The sequence below is a fragment of the Podarcis bocagei genome, assembly GCF_964188305.1.
Source record: "Podarcis bocagei genome assembly, chromosome: 5".
Classification (NCBI taxonomy): Eukaryota; Metazoa; Chordata; class Lepidosauria; order Squamata; family Lacertidae; genus Podarcis; species Podarcis bocagei.
The window spans coordinates 33,208,958-33,217,190 of NC_138129.1; the positions used below are offsets into that span (position 1 = coordinate 33,208,958).

The 8,233-nt window shown below is 43.4% G+C and overlaps 1 protein-coding gene across 1 annotated transcript in view; it reads right to left on the reverse strand.

Annotated features, from left to right (window-relative positions):
• Positions 1–8,233, reverse strand: part of CEP250 (centrosomal protein 250) — a 138,401-nt gene that overhangs the window by 116,684 nt on the left and 13,484 nt on the right. The window contains exon 2 of the mRNA XM_081194633.1: positions 8,158–8,230. The gene's annotated coding sequence lies outside the window, so the exon portion shown is untranslated. The remainder of the gene's footprint in view (positions 1–8,157; positions 8,231–8,233) is intronic.

Genomic DNA, 8,233 nt, shown 5'->3' on the forward strand with positions numbered 1-8,233 from the left:
CTCTCCTCATTCATTACTGTAGGGATGGGGAACCTTCAACCCTCCCAGCAACCCCAGCCAGCATTGCCCAATATCAGGGATGATGAGAGTCTAATAACATTTGTCACAGGTTACCAACCCAATCCCTGCATTTTTTGGAAAAAGTGTTGAATTAAATCTGTTGCACCTGTGTACCTATTAATGGAAATTAGCTTCTTTTAAAAGCTTGCAACACCACTATCCCTTGCTGAGACACACTGAATCAATTCTGTAGGGGGAGGGGGTGTATGGGTACACTGGTAACTCTACAAATTCAGTGTGTTAGGGGAAAATGAAAACCGAAGTCCCAGCTCCAGGCTCGGGAAGCAGGCATGCATGGGAGATGTGTGCAAATTAGTATGAAGACGAGAAAGAACAAAACTACAACGAAATGAAGTGCAACAAGCTGGCTGCTCTGAATGTAGCCTTAGGCCTCTGCTCCAGCAACAGCTACCAATTTTCTTTGTACAAAAAAAGTCAATTTGTTATTTTTTTCCCCAAAGCAAACTTCCTCAGTTTAACTTGTTATAAAATGAGTCATATAAAGAAACTTTATATGTGTGAGGTATATTCCACTTCTGTGAAAACATTACAAACCAAACATTTTTTTCTCAGTTTATTTAAGATGCTTTTGTTGCAAACTGAGCTAAGGAGAGAAAACCTCTTATGTGTGAAGTATTATGCAGTGTGTGAGAGAGAGATAATAACACCTTGTAATTCATTACAGCTGTGTTGTATTTACATAAAAGAAGGCTTAGCTGTGTAGGAATTTGCTGATTAATTTATTTTTAATGGGAGTGAAGTATACCTAGGACCAAAATAAACTTTACTGTGTGTATCTTGCTGCTCCTGGAATAGATGGAAAAAGTAATGGTAGATATTTTGGCACAAAGCTACATACATTAATTCATATTCAAAATACTCACTTAAACATTAACCCCCCACTCCTGAACCCAGGACTGTCTTGTCATCCAGCAATGCCTTGGGAGTACAATACTGCCAGCCAACCTTAGTGGAGGCCTGGGATGCACCGGTACAAAGCTGTCATGCATCAGATATGCAGTTTACATTCTAGAATTGTTGAAATCTCACTTCTAAGCCATGGGACCATGTGGAGCCCAGGGGACCCTGACCTCAGCATGTTTAAATACTATTGGTTTTGTTATTGGCTACTCAAATATTGGCACCTCTCAGTGAATTGAGTGTCAAGTTCTAGATCCATATTAATATTCTGTGGCCCCAGAAAATGCCGCATGGCTGTTGAGCTGCAAATGGAGGCAAAAGAGAAATGAACCATGAGAGTGATATCTTGGCTGTCGGTGTACAGTTGCAGTCAACAGAGGAAGGTAAGATACTAGTGACGTGGACTGGTTGTAACACAGATGAGTGGCAGGAGGAACCAGCTGGGGAAAGACCAAGGGAAGAAGGCTTAGATCCTGGGGAATGGTGGTGGGACAATGATGAGTGGTCAGAAGGAGACTAATGGGAAGAGGAGGGGTTGGAAGCTGAAGAGGTAAACAGGGCTTAGTGAGCAGGGAGGGTCTGTGGCAGAGAGAAGTCTAGAATCAGAGGCAGAGGCTGAAGCAGGAGGAGGGAGGAGGGAGGCCAAGAGGCAAAGATGAGCCAAGCTGGTGAAGAGTCATGGGTGTCTCCCCCTCCTGCTGCGACAAGCTTCCCCTCTTCTCCCAGAACCAGAAGAGGCATGAAAAGGGCAGAGGAGAGGTTGGCTGCCTGCAGGCGCAGTCTCTGATTGCTTGGGGAAATCCCTTGAGATAAGGAGACTTAAGACGGCTGTGAGGAGGTGGGGACTTTTAGTCTCAGCAACTAATTTTCATTAATTTACTCCATAATTTTCATGGAGCAAGACCACTGGGAATGCCTGCTCTGCTCATTATTCCTGACACTCAACTAAGTCTGTAGTGATCATGTATTTGCTAACAACAACAATTTATATGTCGCCCATCTGACAGTTGCCCCAGCCAAAAAAGAGTTAACTCCAACTTTGGACAGTGTGATTACTGATTGGTAGGCTCTTGTGAGAATTTGGTTGCAAGAAGCACTGCACAGATTGTTAATTTGTCTCACATATTTACAGTGGGCCCAACACAGCACACAGTCCTACAGTGAGCCATCTAATATTTGGAACCCTATAGCTACCAATAATTTCGGGGTTGACAGGGATAGGTCTTTCAGCCATCAAATGCCAGAGTTAACTGAAATGCTTCACAATTCTTCCTAAAGTTAATAATGAGGGAAATTGATAGATCTCACTAGGGAAGACATTCTACAAATGGGGAGCCGCCACCAAAAAGGCCTTCACACAGGTAATCACCAACAGGGTCTCCCCTGCTAAGTATAGGAGCTAAGATGGCTGGTGTTGGGTCCCAAGCCATTTAGAGCTTTATCTGCTCATACTAACACCTTGAATTGGGCACGGTAGCTCATTGGTAGTCAGTGCACTGCTCTAAAGACAATGATCCCATTGGGCTGTCCCAACCTGGCAGCCACATTCTGCAGTAGCTGAAACCTCCATACTGTCTTCAAGGGTAGCACCATGTAGAGCACATTACAGTAGTCCAGGTTGGAGGTCACCAAAGCCTGGACCACTGAAGCCAGGCTAACACAATCCAGGACTGGCCATAGCTGATGAACCAACCTAAGCTGGGCTAGGACTCCTAGCCACAGAAGCCACTTGAGACTCCTGTGACAGGTTGGAATCCAGAAGTAGTCATGGACTACAAACCTGTTCTTTCAGGGGGAGTGCAGTGCCTAAGTCCCAGACCCACAGACCTCCTTGTCAGGATTCAGCCTCAGTTTATTGACCCCCATCCAGCCATCACAGCCTCTCCTGGTTGTGATGGAATGGGAGAGAGGAGAGAGAGAGAACTGCATGTCATCAGAATACTGATGGTACCAGGCTCCAAATCCCTGGGTGACAGTTCAACATTTTCATATACATAATGGACATAATGGACCCTTGCAGGACCCCACAGCTCAAAAGCCATGGGGCCAAGCAACAGTAGGCAGCCACTCAGCAGGTAGGAGTAAAACCAATATAATGTAGCGCTTCCAGTTTCCATCTCCCTGAGTCCCGCCAGAAGGTCACCACGGTCAATAATGTCAAAAGGTTCCTGAGTGGTCAAGAAGGGTCACAGTCTCCTTTTCTCCCAAGAAAGGTCATCAGTCAGGGTGACCAAGGCTGCATTGGTGGCAAAATCAGGGCTGAAAGTTGAATATATCTAGATAACCTATTTTCTCCAGGTGTACCTGCTGCTGTCAGCCACCACCCACTGGATCCAGAAGGGAATATTAGAGATAGGCTAGATCCAGGGAGGACCACACTTTTGAGGCAAATGCATGTTATCCTCCCTTGCCAAGAGTGTTTTAGCACAAGGCTCTGATGGCTTGGACAGGGGTTTGGGGTTGAAAAGGCTGGGCCCTTCATAACCAAGTGGGGGATTTGAACTTTAGTCTTTCCAGCTTGAGTGTAACACATTGACCGCAGGTGGTTCTGCAACACCTGGGGGCAAATCCTAGCATAGTCATGAATTTGCTTAGATATCTAGATAAGGCTCTATGATTTAATTGAATTAGAATAGAGGAAGAGGTTCACTGTGAAGGCATGTAAAATGGAGATCATGAAACAGCTGGCACATTAAGAGCACTATATGCATCATACCTCCTTCTGTGCAAACAATTGCAATTTATAACTGAAAGGTGTCTGTTGCAACATGTCTTTGAAGCAAGCCTGTTCCATTTCCTACAGCAGTCAGTGGACAGTACACTCAACTGTGCTCCCATGTCTGTTCACCTTAGACAAATGTTTCCTTTTAAGTTTAGGGTTCCAATATGTGAATATGTAGTTATGTTTTTCCTCAAACGTTTATTGTTATTTAGAAGAGTTCTATCCTACTGTTTGGCTACAAAAATGTTTTCTCTTGTGATAAAATAGCCTCAAAGCTTCCTGGAACGGGAATTGGTTGGGGGGAAAGTTGATGTCGCAATTACTACCGAGAAGGTAGTTGAAAAATAAATAGTCACTGCATGCTTGCCAAGATGACAGGCAGATACTAATTTCACACAGCAGCACTTTTCAAAATGAATCAGAGGGTGTGACTGAGTTTTTGTTTAGAAAGTTCCAGTAGAAAGGGCTTTATCATAACCGAAAACCATATCAATAGATTAATTTCTTGGGGCGTTTTTTGTACTTTTAATTTGATGGTGCTGTACAGTCTTTCTGTGCATGGTTTCAACAACCCTGCAAAGTAGCCTATTGTAGGGATTTGATATAGGTCCAACGTTAGAAAAGACATCCCATGGAGTTAGCCACTATGTACTTCCTCCTAAGTTTTATCACAGAATTTTTATCACATAGAATCATAGGGACCCCAAGGGTCATCTAGTCCAAACCCCTACAATGCAGGAATCATAGCTAAACTTGGTCAAGACCACCCCAAGAGTATCACTGCAGAGCAGTGACTGCAGGGCAGTAGATAATACTGCCTAGTATTTCTAATTACTATTATTATCCTCATTAATACTCTTTTTGAATGTGCCACCAGGGCTGTAACTATACACACCCAGATGTTTGCAAAAATCTCTAACAACAATATGTTGTGAACAGTGCGTGTCTCCTTCATGGCTGGGACTCTCTTCCTTTCATTAGGGATTTTGCAATATTTTAATATTGCAACTCACAACTGCATGCATATCTATTTATCTAGCATCGAGTCAATGGGGAAGCTCCAAGCTGCTACATTGGTGTATGCTTGCTTGCTTTCTCTTTCTCTCTGCCTTCATCTCTTCTTATACCTGCTAGACTCACAAGCAAAGCCAAGATCTACTTACTCTCCAAGCCTGCTTCCATCAATTGCTCAATTACCTTCATTAGGGCAGTGTTCTTAAACTTTGGGTCCTTGGCTATTGTTGGACCACAACTCTCATAACCTCCATCCAGTTTAGCCAGTAATGGTTGATGGGAGTTGTAGTCCCAATAACATCTGGGGACCTAAGGTTGTTGAACACTGGATACGAAAAAATGGCCCTAGGAAGAAGGCAGAGTTATTGCTATGCTGTACCTTCATCCCTGACACTGTTGCTGTGTTGAAGTGAGCAGGGCTGGATCTGACCTCTCCTCTTGCTTGCAGCATGGCAACAAAGCTCTCCACATCACCCTACCCTGCAGCCCTTCCTTCCTACTGCCTCTATCTCCCCTTGGGTGAAGAGCAAGGCTGATTCAGCTCACAAGCTTGGCCTCACGCCAAGAGCAAAATGGAAGAAAGGGTTCTCTGCTCCAGCACCACAGCCCCAACAACATTGCACCCCCATTACCACCACACCAGTGTTAGTGTTGCTATCATCATCATCATCATCATCATCATCATCATCATCATCATCATAGCAATGGAGGAATCTAATCATAGATCTCCAAATTTCATGTCTTGTTTGACCATAAGCTGGGTGGACTTGGAAGGCTTAGAAATTAAAATGATGTTTCCCCTAACAAAGGCCATCCTGACCAAAGTAGCACCTGGCAAACATGCCTCTAGATATGGCTTCCCTTTTTTAGGCTAGGTCACATCACCAGGACACCATTAGTAATTTTGCAGCTCCAGCCCCTTTTATGATGAGTACAGTGCCTGTGGTGGCAACAGAGGAGGAGAAAGAGGCAGAAGCTTGTGCTCAGAAGCAGTATTTAAATGTGATGGTCTTCCAAATTCATGTAGAAGAGGGCTATCAATAGCTACTAGCCATGATGGATCTGCTCTGCTTCTGTGTACCAGTTGCTGGAACCCACAGGAGGGGAGGGTGCTCTTCTGGTTGAATCCAGCTTGTGGGCTTCCCACAGGCATCTGCTGGGCCACTAGGAGAAGATGATGCTGGATGAGATGGCCAATTGGCTTGATCTAGCAGGCTCATCTCATGTTCTTATTAAAATGAATGCAAACTGCTAAAGCAAATCAGTGTCTGGGGTCCAAAGAGCTTATTGAGTGAAGGGAAGACACTTCAGCCCTGCCTCCCTGCTGCCCAGATTTTGACCCCCACTGAAACCATTGCATCACATCCCAGAGTGTTGTTGGCCTTTAGGAGTAGCTTTGGGGGAAAGCGGGACAAAGGACAAAGGAGGAAGCAGGAAAACGGAAAGCTTTGCAAGCCAAAGTACACTTGGGTTGCTCTGATTCCAGACGTCACCGTTGAAAAATGAACATTTCTACATGTGTAACAATCGGCAATCATGCACCACCATATTTTTGTAATGCCCACAGTTCAGAAACATTGATAAAAATGCAATAGTTTTAAGTAGCTATATGTCAGTTCTAACTGTCAGCAGCAAGGATTAATTGCTGCTCTTGTATCCAAAGGCAATATGCTTTGCAAACCTTAACATTAGGTTGTTATTATTAATAAGAAAATGTATCTGGAATATTCGCTAAAGACTAGAAAATACTTCAAATATCGGTAGGTTTTCTTCTCCAACTTGGTGCTGTCTGGATATTTTGAACTATAATTCACATCGTCTCTGACAATTAGCTATACTGGCTGGGGCTGATTGGAGATGTAGTTCAAAACTTCTGGTGGGTACCAAACTGGGGAAGGATGCAACACACACACACACACACACACACACACACACACACACACACACAAATGGAATTCAGCCATGGCTGATCCTTAGGAAATGATCCAACCAAAAAAAGTATAGTAAAGCTCCATTTACTTCAATAGGAAATATACATGCATACATTCAACTCTCTCACTGAAACCAATGCAACTTCACAGTGTATATTCTGCCCTTCCTTTTTTGTATTTCTATTTCTATTATTAAATTTTACATACCGCCCTGTACCCGTAGATCTCAGGGCAGTTCACAACATAAACGTTTGTTACTAAGTAAGGAACACTGAATATCCTTGGGGGCAATGCCTGCTCTTATGGGCATTTTCATATAATGCATAATGTATGCTATTTATATATCAATACTAGCAGCCCATGAGAACAGTATGATGTAACAATGAGCAAATACAAATTGATCAAGGGTGGCACTACCATTAGGTAGAGAGGCAACTGCCTCAGGCAGAAGGTGCTGCAGAGTAGCAATGCCAGCCCTCTGGCTGTTTCTCTTAAGCCCACCAAATGTTCCCTCTTCTTAGCTGGAGGATGCCACTGGGTATGACTCATGGCCTCCACTGAGACCCCTAAACTGGCCTGCTGCCTCAGATGCAGTGCAGGAGGCTATACCGTTGCCAGTTCAATTAGCTTCTGTACATTGAATGGGGAGCAGCACCATTTTGACCTTTGCCTCAGGCAACAAAATGTCTTGGGCTGACCCTGAAAGTGATAGCAGAAGCTGCTTATGCATCCCCACCACCACCATATTATCAACATTGTTTAGACATATTAGTTGCTTGTTACCTAAAATGTATTCAAGAAGCTTACATTTTTAAAATACACATAAATTCATAATATCATTTAAACGTCATCTCAAACTTTTTAATTTTCAAGTGAACACCTACAATTCCTTTTTTAAAAAACACCACACATGCAGCCCATAACAGCTGCAGGAAGCTTTAGCAGCACACTAGCACCAGAACAAAATTGACTCAAGTCTGTCAAAAGCCTAGTGGAAAAGCTAAGTCTTTACCTAACATCAAAAATACATCAGTGAAGGAGCCAGACAGACCTCACTGGGAAGAGCATTTCAGAGACAAGGAGCCACAGCCGAAAAGGCCCTCACTCAACATCACCATCCAAGTTTCCCTCAGAATAAGTTCCAGAGGAGAGCTTCAGATGAAATAACCTAGAAATAGTCAGAATGCTGACTACACTTGTCCTAAATCTAAAAATCATGGTTATTAAAACATTGTGAAAAAATAAGTTTGCCTAATACTTTTCTGGTGCACTTCAAAGAAAATATGTGCTCTGGAGACCCTAAACAACCACTGCCCAGCCCTGAATTACAGCAATTTGCAGAATTTATTGCACAGGTGTGAACCCATTAACACCAAAAGAAAAAAAGAATACTAATGTACACTAAAGAATGCACTATCATCTTCCTTCCTATTTCGAGCCTGGCTCAGTGTTACTACATTCTTTTTTCATTTCTGTATAGTTATTATAGTCACATAAATCCACACTGACCTTAGAACAGGTCCCAGCATTCCTCTTTCCTCTCGAGGCATAAGAACTGCCTGAACAGGTTTCAGGGTTTTGACTG